Source organism: Mytilus edulis, chromosome 12, assembly GCF_963676685.1.
Source record: "Mytilus edulis chromosome 12, xbMytEdul2.2, whole genome shotgun sequence".
Classification (NCBI taxonomy): domain Eukaryota; kingdom Metazoa; phylum Mollusca; class Bivalvia; order Mytilida; family Mytilidae; genus Mytilus; species Mytilus edulis.
In genome coordinates this window covers 44075898-44099551 of record NC_092355.1, presented here as the reverse complement: position 1 = coordinate 44099551, position 23654 = coordinate 44075898, and the positions used below count along the sequence as shown (strand labels likewise).

Genomic DNA, 23654 nt, shown 5'->3' with positions numbered 1-23654 from the left:
ACTAATCATAAGTGGTTCATTTTAAACTGGCATACCAGTAATCACAAACTTAAACATGTATCATGTAAACAATATTAAAGTTACAAAATCAATAGACCATAACTGAGGGGACAGGGCCAACTTATTTTCATGGAAATGAGACGTTCCAATGCTAATATGAATGGATAAAAATTCTGGCTGCATAGTTAGAATCCTTACTTATGTTAGGTTAAAAGAATTAGCAGCGGTTATTCCAGTGATAGATTATTTTTGATAGAGCATGTTCAATTAACTCCTTCTGTAACTAATACTGTAAATTCAGAAATTATTGCGTGCATTTATTATTTTGATTTTGTCATTTAAGGCTTAAAAAATCCTGTTTAATTCATAGAAAATATTCCAAAATGCCAATTTAAATTATTGCGTTTACAACTCTGTCACATTTTTCACAATAATAAAAACCGCGCAATAATTTCTGAATTTACAGTAATATAAAGAACATGGTGGCTTACGTGTGTTGATCCTATTCAGTATTGATCTTAATACAAATCACTGAGATGTGCTATACCATGTTTGGTACCAAGATCTGCAAAGAAAAAGAATTCTAAGGATAATATACTTTTCTTGCAGCAAATAAACTACCCCAAAATGTGTTTAAGGTGGTACCTAACACTTTAACTAAAATTAATTTGGCTCATTTCATTTTCTTAAAATTTTGACAAATTATTTACTTTGACCCTTTGACAAAAATATAAAAGTTTCAAAAAATTTGAACCAACCGTTTAATCAGAAAATTACACTGGTTATATAGCAGTTTGACAAACACTTATTTTGATCATTGAGAAGCTTAATATTCCCTCATGAACACAATGTCATTAAAACGTTCTGCTGATTTTACAGAGTTATCTCCCTGTAGTGTTAGGTACCACCTTAATGCTATAACAACAATATCCCATTAGCTCATTTGATTGATAGGCTGAAAAAAGCCACAACCTAGTATATTTGCAGCGCTCTCCCATAGGCCTAATACCATGGAGTTATATTACTAGATTTTATAACAGATCGTATTGCAAACTAAGTAATACTATTTTAGTGATAGAGCTCTTTTTTTTAACTTCCAGAGTATAATATGAAAATATTTGGGAGAAAACTGCCTTTGGATGTTACCTCTGTGGTAAACAATCCTTTCATTTACGTTGTCAATGAAGTGGATTCAGGAAACCCAAAACTGGCTACTGTATTTAGAAATTATTCTGATGTTTTTATATTGCGAAAAATTGATAATTTTAAATTTCAATAAAACTTTTTGTATGCAGTATTTCCTGAAATCTAAAATAATCATCTTGCTTTTGAGTTCATTGTTTTATATAAACACCGCAAAAAAATGCATGTATAGCTCTTTGAATTTACATATGATTTTCAGTGCGCACATAAATATATCATTTGCATTTTCCAATAACCACATCAAACAAGTACAGATGCGTAAATTGTAAATTGAAATTTGGCACTACCTGTTCAGTGCATACAAAAAACACCTTTTAAATATATGTAGATCCTTTATATAAATTTAATAAATGATCTGACATATTACCATAATAGACATGAGTGATGGCTGTGTGTGCAGGCATTGATGTATAATGTAAAATAGTATAATTAACCAATATACACAAAGCATTACAAAAAAATCGGAATAATTAACCAAAATTAATAAATCATTCTGTGAAGATTGCACAGATTTGCACATCTATTATTCATGGTGTATAACATATTTAGAATGATCTGTCATGACAATAAAGAAGTTGTCAGGTAAAGGACATCTAAAACTTTTCCTTAAATTTACGACGTCAGAAGGTCTTCTGATTCATAACAAACATTTAACATGTTAAACATGCAGTTTTTATTTCTTCCTTGCAGATATATATGCTCACGTAAAATAAACCCTACTTAATTTGTTTTAACAGCAAGGTTATATATGAATGGCCTTGTGAAGAAGGTAAACATATTCAAGGTTACAAAATGTAGTGACATTAAAATTAAGTTTTGAATGGGTCTTACTGTAGGGGAAGGGGTAGCTAGGGAAAGGGGAGAGGAGTTCAAGTCACACTGTAAATAAAAACAAAAACAGAAAAGTTCATCAGGTGAATTCAAAATCTTATATTTAGGTTTTTATACCGTCATCTATATCCATGCTACAATTCTTTCTATGTCAGAGTTAATTCCCTTTGTAAATGAATTCAAACTTTGGAAACAAAAGTTGGTAATTGGAAGTCGAACTATTTTAGCCCATTTTGAGAATAAAATTTGATACAAAAAAGTGAAAATTGATCTTACTTATCTTCTTTGATAATGAAACCTAGTATACATAACATTTCTAGACAGGTTATATATAAACAGTCTGTCTATCAATAGGTTCAATATCATTAAACTTGGATGAGAATCTTTAAAACAGGAAACTTAATATTATCGATAAAAATTGTATAATCTATGTTTATATTTGACAGTGGCTTATATGTTTATGGTTGCACAGTTTTTCTATATTTTTCAAGGTCTATGACCTAATTTTTAACCTGTTTAAAAAATTTCACATGATTATCTTAACCTTGTTTACATGTTTACAGGATGTAAAAGGAAATGCATTGGAGTGTAGGTTCCGCCAACAAACAATAATACATGTATCATCTGACCTTCATCTTAATAAACAATGCACAGATCAATATAATAACTGTATAGATCACTAACATGCATAACGTCATATTGGAAATCGAATCTTCAGATGTATTTTAGACATTTTGGATAATTTTTCTACCAGAGTCGCTTGCCATCGAATTAATAAAAAATTTGAAAAGTTTTACTAGTTGATGGTTTCTAAACTTTGATCCAAAACATCTTATGACTTTGCAGTGGCGGATCCAGAGGGGGGTTCTGAGGGTTGGAACCCCCCCTTTTTTTGGCCGATCAATGCATTTTAATGGGGACATATAGTTGGAACCCCCTTTATCCTGGGTTGGGAACCCCCCTTTTTTTTAAATGGCTGGATCCGCCCTTGCTTTGTGTAGTAACTCCTTAATAATACTGTTTTTCAAGTATGGTCAATTCACAGTTTCTACCCATTATAGATCACTCCTTATAAAGTTATAAAGAAAATGTGGTATGATTGCCAATGAGACAACTGACCAACATATACCAAAATGTCTCTAAGATTTCAGCAATTATTAGTCTCTGTAAGGCCTTCAACAATGAGTAAAACTTAATACTTATAGTAAGCTATGAAAAAAAGTAAATATGACAAAAGGACAAAGCAATTCAAATAAGTTAACCACCAGCCTAATGTACAAAACATTTATAAACAAAACAAAATGATGATAGTCAGCAACCAAAGATAACCACTAAATAACAGGTTCCTAACTTGGGACAGCCACAAACATGTTGCATCAAGGTTAAACATGTTTGCAAGAGTGTAACAGCATGACATAAGAACAAACTAAAAATCATTTGAAAAAGGGAGAATTGGCACATCAGTTTGACACAAAGCATAAAAACAACTAACAAATAGACTAAAAACACAAAGTTACCAATCTAAGAGAACTCCCAGTTACTGAATAGTTTAATTCAATGCCACTTACATGTACAACCAATTAAATAATGTTTCTAAGACTTAGGGACGACATCAAAAGTTCAATGAAGGATAAAAAACTCAATTCACATAGTTTTTTCACTGACCCCCACACCCCCCTCTTAACTTAATTTGGGAAAAAAATGATTGACAAATAGGAATAACTATCAGTTTTTATGTTGATATGTTTATGAAGTTCAAGTTCATTTTATTGACTTTTTGTTATAAATTATTTCAAAAAGGAATGGAAAAAGTTTGGGTGTTTTTTTTAAATCAGAAAATGGCTTTGATTCCAAATTAAAAAACAAAAGCGTCATAAGAATATAAAGTTAAAAACATTGCGGATGAACAAAATCTGATTCTATATATGCAAACTCAAGTTCTATTGGGAATGAAAATAAGACTTTATGAAATTTGAGTATCTGAATATATCTATTGTCATTCCTTTTCAAAGATGAAAGGTCCAGAATAATTACAGAAAGAACATAGTTACCATGCATCAATATAAAGATATACATGTATGAATAACAAAATAGATCATAGACTAAGATGTGCCAGGTATATAATTAGTACTTCAATCAAACTACCACCTAATGACACAAAAAAACATAAGACATAAAAGGCAACCATAGGCGGATCCAGGAGGGCCCTGGGGGGCCCGGGCCACCCCTTTCGTGGCAAAAATTTGGTTGATTATATAGGGAATCATTGAAGCATGACTGGAGGGGGCCCCCCCTTAGGAAAAGTTCTGGATCCGCCACTGGCAACATTATAAGATCTACATTCTTGCAATCGCATGTACTTTTTATTCATAGTTATCAAAATTACTAAATAAAATTAACATCAATTCTCTTCAATCAGATTGTTGAATTTTATTCTGCATGATCACTACATGAATGTCAATAAATTTCTTAAAACTGAATGTTGAAGTCATTCCTACAATCACTGTATTTCATTGACAAACAAAGATAACTTAATAGAGCCACAAAATCAAGTTCTGAAAAAAAGTTTTAATATGAACTAGAGGCTCACGTCTATGTGAATATTAAACAAAGGAAGCAAATGGATTCATGACAAAATTGTGTTTTGGTGATGGTGATGTGTTTGTACATCTTACTTTACTGAACATTCTTGCTGCTTACAATTATCTCTATCTATAATGAACTTGGCCCAGTAGTTTCAGTGGAAAATGTTAGTTAAAATTTACAAATTTTATGAAAATTGTTAAAAATTTACTATAAAGGACAATTGACCATTTCCTCCATGTTGACTTATTTGTAAATCTTACTTTGCTGAACACTATTGCTGTTTACAGTTTATCTCTATCTATAATAATATTCAAGATAATAACCAAATACAGTAAAATTTCCTTAAAATTACCAATTTAGGAGCAGCAACCCAACAACGGGTTGTCCAATTCATCTGAAAATTTCAGGGCAGATAGATCTTGACCTGATTAACAATTTTGTCAGATTTGCTCTAAATGCTTTGGTTTTTGAGTTATAAGCCAAAAACTGCATTTTACCCCTATGTTCTATTTTTAGCCATGGTGGCCATCTTGGTTGGTTGGCCGGGTCACCGTACACATTTTTTAAACTAGATACCCCAATGATGATTGTGGCCAAGTTTGGTTTAATTTGGCCCAGTAGTTTCAGAAGAGAAGATTTTTGTAAAAGTTAACGATGACGGACACTGGACAACGACGACGGACGCTGGACGCCAAGTGATGAGAAAAGCTCACTTGGCCTTTTTGGCCAGGTGAACTAATAAAAGGATATTTTGAGAATACGCCAATAAAACAGCAACTTAAGGTCGCAAAAAATCAAATGACATTTGAAGTTCAACATATTGTCTTTAACAATGTACAATATTTTGTAAAGCACTAAGGACCAGAAACTTGTGAATGTGAATAAATTTCACAGAAACAATCAAAATATTCAAATAACAAATTAATTTCATTCGCCAAATGTTTTTTTTTTTAATTATGACAATTTAGGGTCCTTCCTGACTTTGGACAGGAACATGAGTTTAAAATCTAGGTCAGCTTTTTTTCAGACCTAAAAACTCTGCCTTCAATAATAAACATTAACATCTCAATGAATGCATCCCCTGAATGCAACTTATAACCTGCTAAAGCAAAAAGTAAAATGATTTCCGTCATTTTAGGATTTTATTTTTTATTAATCCATCACATCAGTTAGAAATCAAGCCATCAAATCTAATATGTTAAATTATGTGAATGAAAGGAAATTATGTATTCAATAAATGAACAATCTTACTAATAAACACATGGTTGAATGGAAAATATTTTTACCTGAATAGTAATTTTCTAACACTAACTACGCATTTTTACAAAAATCGGTAAATATATCAAGGACCTTGACACTGTTATATATATGTATAAATCTTAAGTACGGGTAACTATTACTTCCTACAATATGCACTTTATTTGAACCATGATTATATGATAGATCTACCTGTAAAACTGATTCCAATTTTACTATTAGTGCTCTAAGCAACATCAGAATTTGTATAACTAGGAGTTGTGCATTTAACCACTCATGTTTTTTTCACTTCCTTTAGCATGGTTAGTGTATTCTAAATGAACTTTAATAAATTGGGATAATGTTTGAGTACTGTCTCCTTTTTTGACAGTCCATGCAAATGACTTTTAACAGTAATTAAAGAAAAGGTCAGATTGTTTACTACTACCAAAGGGAAATAACCCAAAAATATCTTTGGTCTTTTAATAATCTATCTACTGTCACTTACAGCTAGCCCCAAAACTTAAACTAAGAAATATATCTGACGATTACAGCTTTTACATTAATGCTAGCAAGACAAATCTTTGTTTGGCTTGCTTGCTTTGTTTGTATCAATGTTTGCTCAAGCATGGTAATTAGATAGGCGGGGCTTCAGCTTGTATACATCATACTTAAAATTTATTGGACGTTATGTTGGAGGTTAAGGACACTAAATTTTAAAACATCACATGATACTTATTCTCACATGTTTCCTTACCTCTAAATATACAATACAGACAGGATTCTACTTCGTCGAAATTATCTTCCTATTACGCCAGTTCATTTTCACAATCGTAGAAACGGAAGACAATTTTTTTTTTCAGAGATCCAACTTAAAGACTGTCGTCAAGCACTTTTAGTAAAATAGCTATTCAAACACACCTACTCTGATTTTGTGATCCACTGGATAGGTATTTCACTTGACCCCTATAATTTCATCTTTAAGTACTGTGATTTTTTATGTTATGAAGTCAACCTGTAGCTTTGCTATATAAAATGATGGAGTCTGAAGCGAGATGATGTATCAAATACTCTTGTTTTGTACATTTTCACGACAAAATATTCATCTCAAACACACCCTAACATAAAAAAAGGTGCACTCGATTTTCTCTTTTCGATACAATTGTTTCCCATTTTTTGGAATATTTTCTTGAGTTGCATAACAGACATGGAAATAACTGACTGAACTAATAGATTGTTATGTTATAAAAACAATATTAGGTCAATTAATGTTGAAGGCCAGTTTCTCAGCCTCATACAAGAAAAAAGTTTATATTTTTCTTTCATTGACAAATTATTGTATTTTTACAGGTGAGAAAACATGTGAGAATATTTGTCATGTGATGTTTTAAAATTAAGTGTCCTTCACCTCAGACATAACGTCCAATACAATCTAAGTATTCAAGCTGAAGCCCCGCCTATCTTAATTACCATGCTTGAGCAAACACTGATACAAACAAAGCAAGCAAGCCAAACAAAGATTTGTCTTGCTAGCATTAATGTAAAAGCTGTAAACAGGTACAAATTAAGCTTCTGATATTAAGGAGGCTTGCGGGTACAAAAAATTCAGCAAAAAATTAAACATTATTTATTTCAGTATGAATTTTATTTATTACACTGTAAGTTGTTGCATTACGATATGGTACACAAATCAACCAAAAAAAACAATTTATTTTGGTCCCAGATGACTTTTTAAATGGTTATAGTAATGTTTATTGAAAAAGCTCCTTATTATCTCCCTTTGGTGGAAAATTTCCATTTTTTTGCATTAAAATTGAAATATCTTTTTTAACTCACAGATGACCTATATTCTTTTTTTCCAGTAAGCTGTACTTAAGGTAGATGGGGTGTCTAAATTATAATCCATAGAATCTTTTAATAATTTGCCAAAATGTAGTTCATATCCTGCTTGTTTAAAAACATTAATAAAAAGAATGGGTCACCGGACTTATTTTCACGCTACAGGTTGTTCAAAATTGTCAAGATTTTGTATAGATTATGCATGGAAAACCCATTTTTCCGCCATAAAACACAAACCACACCATAGAATTTTGAGATAAAATATGAGAAGATAGTTTCAATATTATGCTTTCAGATAAGAAAAAGAAAAAATGGGGTCACCGGACTCGTTTTCTTGCTACATGTAAAAATGGGTAAATTCCTAACACATTCTATTGTAAAAGTAACACTATCTGGATTATCTGCCCTTGCATTTGAGTTGCCTCCCCTTATTTGACAAAGTTGGAAAAAAATGAATCAAACAAAAGAATTCTTATTTTTGTAAAATACAATCATAAATATGATCAAACATGGCATTTTCTATATTATAATGAAAATTCTTACACATGAAATACCTACTACTATAAAAATTTGCACATTTCATCAAAGATGTAGACCTTGCTTTCTAGTATTTCAAAATCCAAGATGGAGGAAGACACCCTATCTACCTTAAACTAAACTATTGTAAAATTTAAGCAATTTCTGTAATTTAGTTTTTTTTTATTTCGATATTACCTTTTCTTCTTCTATTAGTTAAACAGAAAAAAAGTACCTTAACAAAAATGCATGCTTCTTTCAAAGCACATTGTGAGCTTAAATGAATGGTCACCACATATTTTTATTTTATTTTCTTATTTAGTATAGGATAAAGTTTGTTTATAGAAAATAATAGCAAAATCCTATATTTAAGCCCCCTTAAATGTAGATTTTTTATTCTACAAATTTTTAAATAAAAGCTTTTCCCTTTCCTGGGGCTGAATTCCATAAGTTGAAAGGATAACATTTAGGGGTATGTCCAAGAAACAATTGTTAAAATTCTGTTTAAAACCTTGTCATGCTTTATATATGATAAACATGATTAAAGTATATCAAATGTTATCTAAACTTTCAAATTTAATGCAATGGTGCATGTGCTAACTTTGTTTAACACATCATAAAACAATCATTCTAAAATTTAATGTGATGGTGAAAACAAAATTGATATATACAACAGATGACTCGAACAAAGCTCACCTAGTCAAAGAAAACTATGACCAAGTTTACTTAGAAAATGACAACTGGACAGTAAAATTTACACCTTTTTTAATTTAAGTTCACCAGTTTTTTTTAAATAACTCTTGATTGCATTCACAGCCCCAACTTTTGCTATTACAAATATCAATACCTCCTGATCTTGGACATACCCAGGTTCAGGTAATCATTTTTTTCAACCATGACACCCCTTGCATTAAAAAAAAAAACCTGCTTAGTACTTGTAATTTCTTTGGTGTGAAACACGAAATCAGTTTTTCATTATAAAATTAACACATGGAAAAATCAAGGCTAAAACTCCTCATCTTCAATTAAAAAATTTATCCTTATTAAACATGACGTACAAAAGTGGAGACATTGCTAATAGAGAGGTAGAAATCTAGTACACATACTATTAGACACTTTCAAATATTAGACCACCCTTTAAAAATTACTTGTTGCCTACCCATGCTCTAAAGGTAGGAAGGGATGCAATAATTTACATTTTATTTTTAGTCTTCCCGAGAAATTCTACATCTTATTGTACTGGTTTGTGGGCAGACATCATTATTATTATCATCAAGACAACACAAATCATTTTTTATCAATCCAATTCGTAAATTAACGCCAATTAACACTTATTTATAAATCAGTAAATTTTTGTTTTCCTATGACGTTTTTCTCCAAAAATTATCCCTTATCCCGAGGGTACATGTACACAAGCCTTCACCGTGTTAATAGTGAGGTGAGAATCTAGTACATGTACTTTTCGAGGTACTTTTAAAGAAAAATCGGTGAAGTTTTATTACAAAAAAATGTGTCAATTATATGTCATGCAACCCAACATTTTTACTCTTTTCCTTCATTAAAAATATGATGTCCTGCTTATTTAAATTAAACTAAGAAAAATGTATTTTTGTTTGAACAAAAGTAAAATAGAAAAAACCAAGAGTTGTCTTCCTCAACATTGCTCAACATGATATTAAAAACTTCATTGGCCTTTATTAAAGGCTAAACCAAAAAATATGTGTGTCTGATGAACCCTACCTACCCTAATTTTTATTACATGGGTTAAGCACTGTTCAAATCACAAAGCTGCTCCCATAGACTCAATGTAAAAAAACATTATTTTTTTTTAAATCACTACCTACCCAACTGATTTTTTTCAGCATGTTAGAATAAACACATATACTTTTTCGTTTGGCCTTGTAATAACTTGATGTGCACTATAAAGTAACTATTTATATGATTCATTCACTAATCATGCAAAGATGTTATTTACTTAAAAGATATGGCTTTCTGCATCTCTGCACACATGTTCAACACATAAACAATTTATTTAAACCTGTAAAAATTGTATTGATTTGTCATAAATAACGCATTCTTGATTACAGGTGAAATTGGCCAATGTAAAAAATTAATGTTAAAAAATAAAGTTCAAAACCTTTGATGGTTATTACTGCATTCATGAAAATGAAAATTGAAAAAAATTTGATGATTTTATTATTCTTCTCCCATTATGGGGTTTTCAAGCATCATAAAAAAATGATTGTTTTGGTAAAACCTTATGGTGGTTACTATACAACAGTGTAGTTAATATAAAGGGATGGTAAGACTAAGTGCAAGAAAACAAACTTGTAATAAACAAGAGGCTCCCAAGACACAATTGCTCACCTGGTTAAAAATATGCCATTTTGATTTGTTCTTTTTCGAAATCGACAAGGGTGTCTGTAACGTGCAAGAGATATGGCTCTCTCTTAACATGGGTCACCCACTTATCGTCCCCTTCAGACGGACTATCATCGTTTCCTCAAGACCATACTCGCATATGGTGTCAAGGGAGAGCCGAAAATTCAGTTCATGAAATTTTCATCACTGAACGGGAATCAAACCAGGAACCTTTGTGTTATTAGTCCGATGCACTAACCACTACACCACGGCTCGGATTTTTTTATGATGCTTGAAAACCCCATAATGGGAGAAAAATAATAAAATTATCAAAGTTTTTTCAATTTTCATTTTCGTGAATGCAATAATAACCATCAAAGGTTTTGAACTTTATATTTTTGACAATTATTATCCTATATTAACTATTGTGACACATGGCCTGATGTTGACTGACTAGCAAATCTTATTTGCTGATCTTTTTTGCTTTTAAAAGTTTCTATTTTCAACTCCTCTAGTTTTGACAAAAATGCAAAAAATGGATAAAAAAAATCCTTCACCCGTAACAACTTCCATATCAAGTAGATTGTTAGCACTTTTAGCTATGATGACTGATCTGTAGATCTATTTGTGCTGAACAGGTTTTTTTTTTGCTTGTATTTCACTATCTATTATAGTTTTTCAAAGCTGCATAAATGTAAAAGAATCATTTTTCAGGGGCAATAAATTCACAGTCATATGAAATTTTTTTTTCTCTATTATAGGTTCTGTGACAAATCAGTAAAATTAGTATTTGAAGGGCATTAACTCCTTCAAGGGGTCAAGAGACACTTCTTTGAGTCAACATATTTGTAGATCTTACTGTTCGGGTCATTCTTACTGAGGCACTGAATTAAATACAGTTGCGAGTTTTTCAGATTTAGTCTACAATTCAGCCAAATAAAGCATAATCTTTTAGGCCAAATAAAAAATTAAAAAAGTATGTGTGGTTCCACTTACATCTGAAAAAAGTAAGGGTAGCTGTTAAGGTAGGGATTTTTTTTTTAATTTTATGGTTTTTTTTTTCATTGTTTAAGCAAAGGTTTAAGGATCTGAGTTGGAAACTGTAGAAATTGATCACACAAAATAGGCATCCACTTTTCATGTCACCAATCTGTCCGACATTTCCATATTATTAGTGAGTTTAATTTGGAACTTTAGACATCATCCAACCTGGCCAAAAATGGAAATAAGTTAAAATTGTCAATTAAAGTCAAATTTACACTCCAGTCATATGTTGCAAGATTTGTAGAACTTGTCACCATTGTTTGTCAAAGTCTCTCTGAACTATCAAAACTTGAAAGATAAATGCCAAACTTATATTTCTCTTGTCCTTTTTTTATGTGGTTGTTGCTGGCACAAAAAGACAAAAAAAAAAGGACAATAACTCTACAAGGAGTTTGCTGCAGACCATTTCAGCAATGTAATTATTTTGGAGTTTCAGTTTCTCTCCATCTACTATGCTTTCCATAATAAACAACCATAAAATGTCAATATCTACACCTACAAGCAATTTATTGTTGATGCAAAATATTTTCGTACTTTTGAAGAAGATTATTAAAGATCAATATGCAGGAATAAAACGTGGTAATAAAGAATTAATTAATGATGCAAAATTAAAAGTCTATATACTTTTTAAGATAACAATTAAAGGTCCAAATGCAATAATAAAGAAGGCAGGGGTCCCCAATTGCCTACACTTTTTTAGCACCTAATTAAGTTCTGCAAGAAAGAAATTAACACCCGGTATTTGTCATTTATTTCACAGTTAAGATTACTCATATTGAAAAGATCCCCTCATTGAATTATCACATTAGTTAGATGAACCAGGAACAAGAAAATAAAGTTAGAAAACGGAAACTAAAATTTTTGCAATTTTCCATTTATAAAGGGGCATAACTCTAGAACAGTTAAAGTGACACCATCAAATTTCAAATTTGATCTGTGTTTTGTGGTAATTATTATTGTGTATAAGTTTAACATTTGGTTGAGGCAAAATCAAGTTAGAGAACGGAAACCAATTTTGGGAAGTACGGATGTACATCATGTACATTGTAGGTACGGACAGATGGACAAGGGTAAAACTTAATGCCCCCTCCACTATGGCGGGGAAAAAAACATCAGTAATTAATCCTCGCAAAAAGATTTGGTCCTAGTAATCACAAAATTTGAAATAAGCAAAAGATTTCCATTTGATGGTATCGACTTGGAATATATATATGGTATCAATAAATGAAGAATGTGTCTATAGGTCACTGATGCCCCGCTTGTAAATATGCATGAGTCAATGTCCTAACTATTGACATTTTCTTTTCTTCTAAAGTTTATTATGACATACATGTATATTTCTACATGTGTTTATAAAGTTTCATAACATTTGGTTGAGGCAAACTGAAGATAAAAACAGAAACGTAAAAATTCAGTAAATTTTACGTTTATCAAGGGGCATAACTGATGACGAGTACATGTGATGCTTGATCTGTGTTATGTGGTAATACGCATTGTGTATAAGTTTTATAACATTTTGTTGAGGTAAACTAAAGTTTGAGAAAGGCACAAGGGTAACACTTATTTACTCAATGTCCCCTTTTCCTAGCAGGGAGGGCTTAAAAATGCCAGTATTCCTATCATATGGACAATTGGCTGATTATCAATAGACCTTCAAAATTTGTTAACAAAAAGTAATTTGTACAATTTTTTCCAGGCACATTTAGCATTTACACTTAATAAGTATGACATGACAACATTGAATCCTACAAGATACAAATAATGCAATAGTTTAAATCTCTCTGGTACTAATGAACTTGATTTGTACATAAATTAGGCCATTTGTATTATATTTTAATTTGAATTGTTTTACATTTGTTATTTCAGGATCTTTTTGAATTGTTTTACATTTGTTATTTCAGGGCCGTTTTGAATTGTTTTACATTTGTTATTTCAGTGCCGTTTTGAATTGTTTTACATTTGTTATTAGGGCCGTTTTGAATTGTTTTACATTTGTTATTTCAGGGCCATTTTGAATTGTTTTACATTTGTTATTTCAGGGCCGTTTTGAATTGTTTTACATTTGTTATTTCAGGGCCGTTTTGAATTGTTTTACATTTGTTATTTCAGGGCCGTTTTGAATTGTTTACATTTGTTATTTCAGGGCCCTTTTGAATTGTTTACATTTGTTATTTCAGGGCCGTTTTGAATTGTTTACATTTGTTATTTCAGGGCCGTTTTGAATTGTTTACATTTGTTATTTCAGGGCCGTTTTGAATTGTTTTACCTTTGTTATTTCAGGGCCGTTTTGAATTGTTTTACCTTTGTTATTTCAGGGCTGTTTTGAATTGTTTTACCTTTGTTATTTCAGGGCTGTTTTGAATTGTTTTACCTTTGTTATTTCAGGGCTGTTTTGAATTGTTTTACCTTTGTTATTTCAGGGCTGTTTTGAATTGTTTTACCTTTGTTATTTCAGGGCTGTTTTGAATTATTTTACCTTTGTTATTTCAGGGCTGTTTTGAATTGTTTTACATTTGTTATTTCAGGGCTGTTTTGAATTGTTTTACATTTGTTATTTCAGGGCTGTTTTGAATTGTTTTACATTTGTTATTTCAGGGCTGTTTTGAATTGTTTTACATTTGTTATTTCAGGGCTGTTTTGAATTGTTTTAGATTTGTTATTTCAGGGTCGTTTTTAATTGATTTACATTTGTTATTTCAGGGCCTTATAATAGCTTGCTAATTGGTATGGGTTATGCTCATAGTTCTTAACATATATGTCATTTGGTTTCTGGTAGAGACTTTTCTAATTGGCAATCATACCCCTTTACAAATTTATGAAACAAGAAATGTTTTATTTCATTTTACAGATTTGTGCTGAGTCTTCAAATAGAAATGACATTTTTTAACTGTTTAACCAGACATAATTATAATTACTCAACAATTACAATTAATTTTTTAAGTATATGAACCTTTATGAACTCTGACCCCTATTTTCTACTCTAGGTGACAAATTTACATAATTATTCATAAAATTCATAAAATACAAAATGTTACTCTAACATGTGTTATGTATAATTTTATATCAATCTTTGAATTGTATATATATATTTATACTTACCTTCTGTATGCATTTATAAGCCATTAAAATAATGAAACACCTGTTGTCTTCAAGGGGTTCAGAGCAGGTAACAACAATCTGCATTTTACAATTTTTGTGAGATAAACGATGCAATTTTATCCATAAATTTAGATATAAACAAATAGAAAGTTGGCAACAGGCATTCCCCCACCTAACAGCACAATTATTGAGAGAGAAAACAAAATGAACAAAAAGTATGGTTTGTTTGTATTCATGGTATTCATGGTTGTATTCAAGGGTTCAACAGAATGAAAACAATGAAAACTTGCAAAGTTATTACGGTAGTTATTATCCATGTTATGTACCCTCTATAAATGTGAATAAGTTTTATCAAAATCAAACAAGAGTACCCTAAAGATATTGCCTGAATTAACTTATAGCTGCTAAATGCTTTTATTGTTAGTCTTTTTTAGCAGCTTTTGACCATGACCTTAAACATTTTGACCTTAAAATTGTTAGTATTTCTTCCCTTTCCTTTTATAAATGTAATACATGTACAAGAATTATTGTGAACAGACAAAAGAAACTTTTTTTTTCCTCCACCAAAAAATAATTTAGTAACTTGACCTGTAACTTTGACCTTCCAGCTCCTTTTCCTATAATAGCAATGAAAAAAGTAGCTTTGAACAAACACATATATATATATATAGAAGGTATGACTAGGCAAACTCTCAAAGTTCTCATACAAATTCAAGTAGAGGTTCAAATTAAAAATGGTAGGATCTGCCCCTGAATTCATATTATTAAAATATTTATATTTGTAGACTATACTTTGAAAGTTACATGTAAAACTATGTGGAACTATAATAGTTGACTAAAAATAATGTTTCCTTGTCATCTTTAGAAGTCACACCAGCAAATATTATATAAGTGGGTCAACAAACCCATTTAGAACTGTGAAGGTACAGTTATTGACGTGGCAAAAAAAGAATATATATGACTTGGTGAGAATCTTGTCTGATTTCAATATTTATAACAGATTATGCAGTATATGATATGAGGGATGAAGCATGACTCCATGTGGGCCATCCCCTCTATTAGTCATAATGTCTACCCTTGTCAATGGGAGACATACAATGTAGTATAAAATTACAAAGTAAAATAAATGGAAACAATGAAACAATATAGTAGTCTCTTCTTTTTTCTTTTTTTTTGTGCTGGAAAATTTTCTTTTGACCTATAGTGAAGGGCTGGATACAGTTATTCAAGTCTTTGTACAAATATGTGAAAAGGGAGACAACAAACACAGTTTTGAATGTATAACTTTGTGTTGATGCAACAACAACTATAAGGTACACAATGTACATGTATACTACCTTGGACAAATTTTTAAAATACATTGAACATTTGTACCTAAAAACAAATTTGAAACTCAATATAAAAATAAGGAGATGTGTTATGATTGCCAATAAGACAACTATCTACTAAAGTTCAATTGAATTGGATGTAAGCAATTATAGGCAATTTGGTAAGGATTGGTATACAACCAGACAGTGGTGGCACATGGCACAACCTTGGTAAGGATGGGCATACAAACAGACAGTGGCACATGGCACAACCAGAAATCATTATACAACTTGGTAAGGATGGGCATACAAACAGACAGTGGCACATGGCACAACCAGAAATCATTATACAACTTGGTAAGGATGCCATTGGGCATACAAACAGACAGTGGCACATGGCACAACCAGAAATCATTATACAACTTGGTAAGGATGGGCATACAAACAGACAGTGGCACATGGCACAACCAGAAATCATTATACAACTTGGTAAGGATGGGCATACAAACAGACAGTGGCACATGGCACAACCAGAAATCATTATACAACTTGGTAAGGATGGGCATACAAACAGACAGTGGCACATGGCACAACCAGAAATCATTATACAACTTGGTAAGGATGCCATTGGGCATACAAACAGACAGTGGCACATGGCACAACCAGAAATCATTATACAACTTGGTAAGGATGGGCATACAAACAGACAGTGGCACATGGCACAACCAGAAATCATTATACAACTTGGTAAGGATGGGCATACAAACAGACAGTGGCACATGGCACAACCAGAAATCATTATACAACTTGGTAAGGATGGGCATACAAACAGACAGTGGCATATAGCACAACCAGAAATAATTATACAACTTGGTAAGGATGGGCATACAAACAGACAGTGGCACATGGCACAACCAGAAATCATAATACAAATTCTAAATTGTATGTTTTAATTGTAGTGCACATAATAAAAAATGTCATGTAATGACAAATTCTTTAATAAGGAGATTATCAATAGTGTCAGTGATTTGACAATTATGTAAATCTATGATCAATTTGTTATTTACTCGGTTTTTTATCAAATATATATTTCAAGTATCTATGATTGATTGAAAAACCATAATTCAGAAGACAGTATCTTCAAATATGTTCATAAACAATGTAAGCTAAGTTGAAAAAAAGCTATGCTGGCCTTATGAGCTCAAAGTATATTTATCTGTTTTCTTTATATAAAAACTAAGATTTAGCAAGTTTTTGACCAATTGCTCTCAAAGATAACATACTAGATAGATTTACAAACTCATTCAAGGTTTTCATAATACATATTTAACATTATGCCAAAAAATAAATCCAGACTCTTTTTACTTGAAAATATTATGATTGTGTAAAGAAAATATAATTCTCAATATAACAATAGTCAGTTTAAACTTTTTAATTGAAAAAATAAGACTTTTACCCAAATTATTTATAAATAAATCACCTTCATCAAAAAACTCACTCATAAGGTAAAAAATCAAAGAGCTGAAAGCTCTGAAGAAAAATGACGCCACTGTCTCTAATATTGGGATAGTTTTTATGCAAGTCTTGATTTTCACATACCGTAATTAGTTTAACAATGCAACATGTCTCGTAAGCATATAATTGATATTCGTATATGTGTGTGTGTGAAGTGAAGGTGCCAACTGGCTGGTTTTTTTTAAAGACAAATGAATAGGTCAAGACTACCTGAATTGTACAAATAAATACCGTAGAAAGGCTTCTATATTTCTCACTGGTACATAGGCTGAATCCGGGTCGTTCGCGCCCATTCACGTTTGCACCAACTCATGTTCGCCCCCTTTCACTTTCACACCCTACATGTTCGCAACTAATCTTAATTGGTTTTGTGTTTAATAACTCTGTATAAAGCAAGTGTTTTCTTATAAGTATAATTGTTGTCATTGTCTCAAAATAAAGTGAGACAGCATTTTTTTTTTGTGTTGAATAAATCTTAATCATGTTTTGGATAGCGTATTGTTAAAGATAATAATAATCGTTTCTAAATAAAGTGGTATTTTGTCAACGTTTTATTTAGCGTTGAATAACTCTTAATCATGTTTTGGTTAGTGTATTGCTATACTTTGTTTCATTGACCTCTTTCATAATGAAGTGAGATTCTGACTATTTTTTTTCTGTGTGTTGAATAAATTTTATCATGTTTTGGTTATAATAGTGGATTGCTATATTTTGGTTCCTATATTTTATTGTTTTGTTGTTTCAGATCAAAGGGCTTAAAAACAATTATCTTTTGTGTTTTTCCTTTAAAATCTTCAATGTTTTACTCATACCAAGCTAAAAATACATTCAGTATTTACACCAAAGCAATTTAAAACAACAATCATGATTTTCCAATTATTCAACTTGAATTTGAATTAAAATTGGGCGCGAATGAGTAGAGTGCGAACGGACCTTGGGTGTGAACGTGCGAGGTGCGAAAGTGTATTGGGCGCAAACAGACCTGATACCACATAGTCTGAACCCCCTTCTCCCACAAAATATGATGTAAATTAAAAACAAATTGTTCAGAGAACAATTGAAGTCTTTCCACTAGAAAAGATCTATTTTTATATTGAAATATGAAAAATCAGTTTAAAATGTTAGTTCCTATGGCTTTATGACGTCCTATTAACGTATGACCTTGACCTCAATTTCAAGGTCACAAACCATGGACCTTGAATCAAAATATCCTAGGTCTTTAATATGTTTGGTTAATGAGTACTACCACTTGACGCGTAATTTTAAATGTAAGATGGACAAAAACTCCCTTTTATTGTATGCGCAGCCTTTCAACCAAAATATACAAGTAAGGACATGTCGCAACTAATAATTTATGAAAAATTATTTGTCAAAATGTCATACAGTATTTGAAAAGAAGTGAAAATAAGCCAAAATCAAAATTTATAATATGACCTTGACCTTTGACATTGACCTCATTTTCATTTTTAGTACCAATGACCTCATGAAGACCCTAGGTCTCTATCAGTTATGGTTTACCAGTTGAAAATGCATATCGCTTGAATCAAATGAAAAAGGGGGAATAACTCTCATATGGAGTCCCCATAGAGCTATGGTTCAAACGAATATTCTTATCCTAAATATGTAACGAGCAATTTGGTAAAATAAAATCTTTTACGGTTACGAAGGAGAGGTGGCAACAAGAAAAACAGTGTTTGGGGAGATAACTCTTACAACGTAATGTATTTTGTTATAATTACATTTGATATATGTTTCATTATAATACTTTATTCTGATTGGCTAACTGCACATCACATGTTATTCCTCAAGCAATTGCATCACTCAATAAAACTTTTCATTCATGATAACACGTGGTCCCACAATAAAGTGCACAGATGAATTGAATAAAAAAGTTATAAAATTCGTGTTTTCATGATCCTAGCTAAAAAAAGTAATTATAAGTATTGAATGTTTCTTTTTGTAACCTCATAGGGTTGCAAAAGCGTTGACCGTGTGCACATTTTTAGAATGAAGCGCTTACGCGCATCATACAAAAAGTACTTCGGTCAACGCTTTTACACCTCAATGAATTTACAAAAGAAAGCATTCAATACTTAAATGCAGTTGTAAATTTTTAAAGCAAAAAGAGTTAATACTAACTTTCACTTTTTTGGATGTTCATGTACATTTTGAATGTATTTATTTTTCTCAACTACATGAATTTTTTGGTGTATTTCTAATGATATATATGAGTAGTCCAAATAATTATTACGTCTGGCAAGGCGTTTTAAATTTTATTCTGGGACACCTTCCTATGACCACAAGGCTTATGTTAATTTTTTTCTGGGACGCCTTCTTAGGAAGCCTTCCTACGAACGTCTTAGGAAGGCGTCCCAGAAAAAAATAAAATAGCCTTATTGGATATTTTTATGCATTATTTAACCAGTTAAGTCTTTTAGGCCAAATAAAAAAGCATGTGTGTTTCCTGTTTCCCTACCTACCGTATATTTTAAGCTTAGAAATAGCCTACCCTAAAGTTTTTTTTGGTCATTTTTCAATAAGCACTGTTAAAGTCAGGATTTCTCTCCCATAGACTCAATGTAAAAAAAAATGGTAAAATAAAAAAAAATCCCTACCTACCCTATTTTTTTCAAAGATGAAACAGGAAACACACATATTATTTTATTTGGCCTTACAGGATTGTTTGTTTAATGCTGTTTAAACATTACTGAAAAAAAACCCACCTTAAATTTGCTAATTATTTGGCATGAAAGTTTGATTTATTGAAAGGGACTCATAGTTTTTCATTTAATTTTAATAATTGTCTAATGGTTAAAACAATAGCTTCGTTGTTTACTTTTATACACAACAACATATTCACTTTGGTCTCGTTGTTTATCTAATATTCACTATGTACTTGGTAACAGTTATTAATTAATTGAATAGAAAATATTATAATAAATATTATTGGAAGCCGAATTGACGTCAAATAGGTGCCGATTTGACTAGATGCCAATTTAACCAGGTGCCGACTTGACTTGTACGTTTCAATTCCTCTGCGATCGTTTGCGGTATTTTCTTGAGAAAGCCTATTTTCCATCATCAAAGAGAAGAAGAAACTGCTTGAAATGATTCCCGAACGCTTCGTGATTGTTAAAATAAGTTTAATTCACTCAAAAAACAATTTTAAAACTTGCGATGTTTAAACAGGAAGTTTCAAAAGCACGTGTAAAAGAAGAAATTAACCGGTGAGAGTGGAAATCCGTACATAACATATATCACTATAGTACGACTTTTAAAGCAAAACAGTTTCATCCTTTTGTAAAACAGTCTTTAATATACCTATCACATTAATGTTTGAAGGGTCTTAAGCTTATTCAAACCATATAAGTCGGTATGAAACACCAAAACGGAATGATAATAACCGATTACGTTTTGTAGTTTACAAAATTCTGGACTGGTTCCTGTCAAACTACAACACTTTCTTCGACTGTAGTGGAATACAAACAGAAACCAGTTAGTTTGTAAACTGGTTCCTGGCTGATTACTACACAATGCTCATGCATAATGATAACACAAGCACATTCCTCCAGTTTGTATTGAAATTAGTAAATACGAAACCAAGCGCGGTAGGCAGAGAAATCAGGTCGGCAGTTATGGAACAATGACTGCGTCATTTTCCAAAAATCATATTTCCAGTCTTAAATCCTAATTTTTTTTATTCATAATTTAAGTCATGTAAGTCTAGAAATCTTTACCATTAAGTTTAAATGCATTCTCAAAATCAACTTTTTTCAACAAAGTTTTTTCTTACTATAATGTTTAATAAGTCTCTTCTTTCTGCTTGACAGAACTAAAGTTAAGTTATATATATGTATACCAAAAGCACATGTGAAAAAATGAAATTTACAACCTTACAGGAAACATAAGAGTCAGAGTGACAACAATTATTAGACAAATAAACAGAAAGATCTATTGTCTATTGCTTTATTTCCCTATGATGACTGTGAAGTGCAATAATGGCAGTATTGCAAATTGCAATATCATAGTTTATTTGATGATTATAAAATGAAGCATTTTTCATGTTTCAAATTTCATCACTGCAAAATATTAGAGTTAAAATTCTACAAAAAAAAGCATTATTCATGCAGACAACTTAATTATCAATTCCATCAGATTTTTCGTTTAAATCAATGATATGTAAACAATAGGAACAATGGGATTGGAAAAAGGATCAGCCAGTATAGATCTTTTGAAAATTCTTTTTCCCATAATTAATCCATACATCATTTTGTCTCACAAACTGAGTGATTTGTTTCTCAATACATTTGCACTATACATGATAATCCCCAATTTACATATCTTAAAAATATATGTCAATTGAAAATAATCTATTAACATGATTAAAGTAACACAAAATATTAGATAGAGTAAAACATTCTTATGAAGTCTAATTAATTAGGTCGTCTTAACAGGCTACTTATTTTTTTTTTTGCTTTTACGCCATCCTGGCACCAAAATGGGAAAACGATTGTTGTATGAAGACAATAGTTAAAGTTGTACAAATTCTCCGGTCAATCAGAACAGATTTCCAAATAACAATATTGACAGTGCACCAGAGCAGATTTCCAAATAAATTTATTGCCAGTGCACCAACACAGAATTTCCTAATTACTATATTGCCAGCCCACCAGTGCTGATTTCCGAGAATGATACTGCTAGCGCAAATTTCAAATAATGATATTGCCAACACTCCAGCGCAGATTTCCAAATAATGATATTGTTTGTCATGTTTGTACACCAAAATGATAATACATGTAACTTGAGATTGAACTTTACATCATATGTTCAAATTTCATAGTCAAAAATTTTTTAATCAATCAAAACGTTTTGGTGTACACTGTTGAAAATATTACCCAGGTCAGAATGAAGTAGATTCTGAAACTGCAAAATTATTCAACTTGTATCATTGTCATCTTGGTCATAAAAGTGATGTTTCCAAATTGTTTATAAAGTTATGCATGAACATTTATTATTGGATTCTTCTAAGGTTGTATATATTAAAACATAAAAGATAGGAAGCATACAAATTTTGCTTTATCTGACTTACAACATCAAATCACTGGTTGTTTTGGTTGGCGTGTTTTTTTCAAAATAAGGGAGATAATCATCAACCGGTACACTGGGAAATTTGTAAACTCACACCGTTCACAGTAAAACCGGTCCTACTAAGGGTGCTATAAACAGTTTCGTACTAAAAACTAGGGGTATTTCCCCAGTGAGATTTACATACTGATGAAATTCCCTGCTATTTATATACCACTAAATGAAAAAGTTGATTGTTTTTTATGTTCAATGTGAAAAACATATATTGAAGTTCAATTAAAATGCCACTTTTGTCAAGATTTAAAAAAAAAAAAATGTTTTTGTGACTTCCTACTATATGGGAGGCAACTCCATAAACAGCTGATTTTCACCTGTTGCAAAAAGCACTTTGATTTGTCAGGTAAGATAGCTCCTTTCGGAGCAGGCGAACGTAGGCTGAAACTACATTTTCTTAAATCAGCCGGATAAGCTCTTCGAAATGCATATTATAAGAAATCTCAAATATATGCACAGGTTACTGATCCGTGTGTCCAAAGGTGGTCTGTTTTTAAGGTTTTTTAGGGGAAAATGCCTAATTTCCAGCTGATAACTTGTACCAATTTGCATGTTTAAACAAGAGATGTTGGATTTTTTTTTTATTTATTCAGAAAGTTCATAGAATTATCTTTCCATTGATGTATAGATATCTATATAACTATAAATATCTGACTTCTGCATGATGGGTCAACTATTACATGCCCTGTTACAGAATGACGTCACGTAAAAAACTGTTGATTGCACCCTAAGAAGCGCCCCGGATTATATTTCATAAAAATAAAAGTTTCCTATTTTGTCCTTAATAATATGAGGCAGGCATTACCTGTAAATGGGGACGAAGTCTGTATGAATTATTTTTTTGTAACTTAAATATTTGTTAAAAAACAGAAACGGAAATACCGTAACATTTCCGATTTTGGTTCTGTTGTTAGGGATTTTAGTTGTGACGTTATTTTAATTATGACGTCATAAACAAAGAAACGCTATCATCAGGTG

At 31.3% G+C, this 23654-nt stretch overlaps 1 long non-coding RNA gene across 1 annotated transcript in view; it reads right to left on the bottom strand.

Annotated features, from left to right (window-relative positions):
• LOC139498546 (uncharacterized) overlaps positions 1 to 22709 on the bottom strand; it is a 41526-nt gene extending 18817 nt beyond the window's left edge. Inside the window, exons 1-2 of the long non-coding RNA XR_011657963.1 lie at positions 22627 to 22709; positions 492 to 565 (exon numbers count right to left, since the gene is read on the bottom strand). This is a non-coding gene — a long non-coding RNA (uncharacterized lncRNA). The remainder of the gene's footprint in view (positions 1 to 491; positions 566 to 22626) is intronic.
• Between the last annotated feature and the right edge of the window lie 945 nt (positions 22710 to 23654).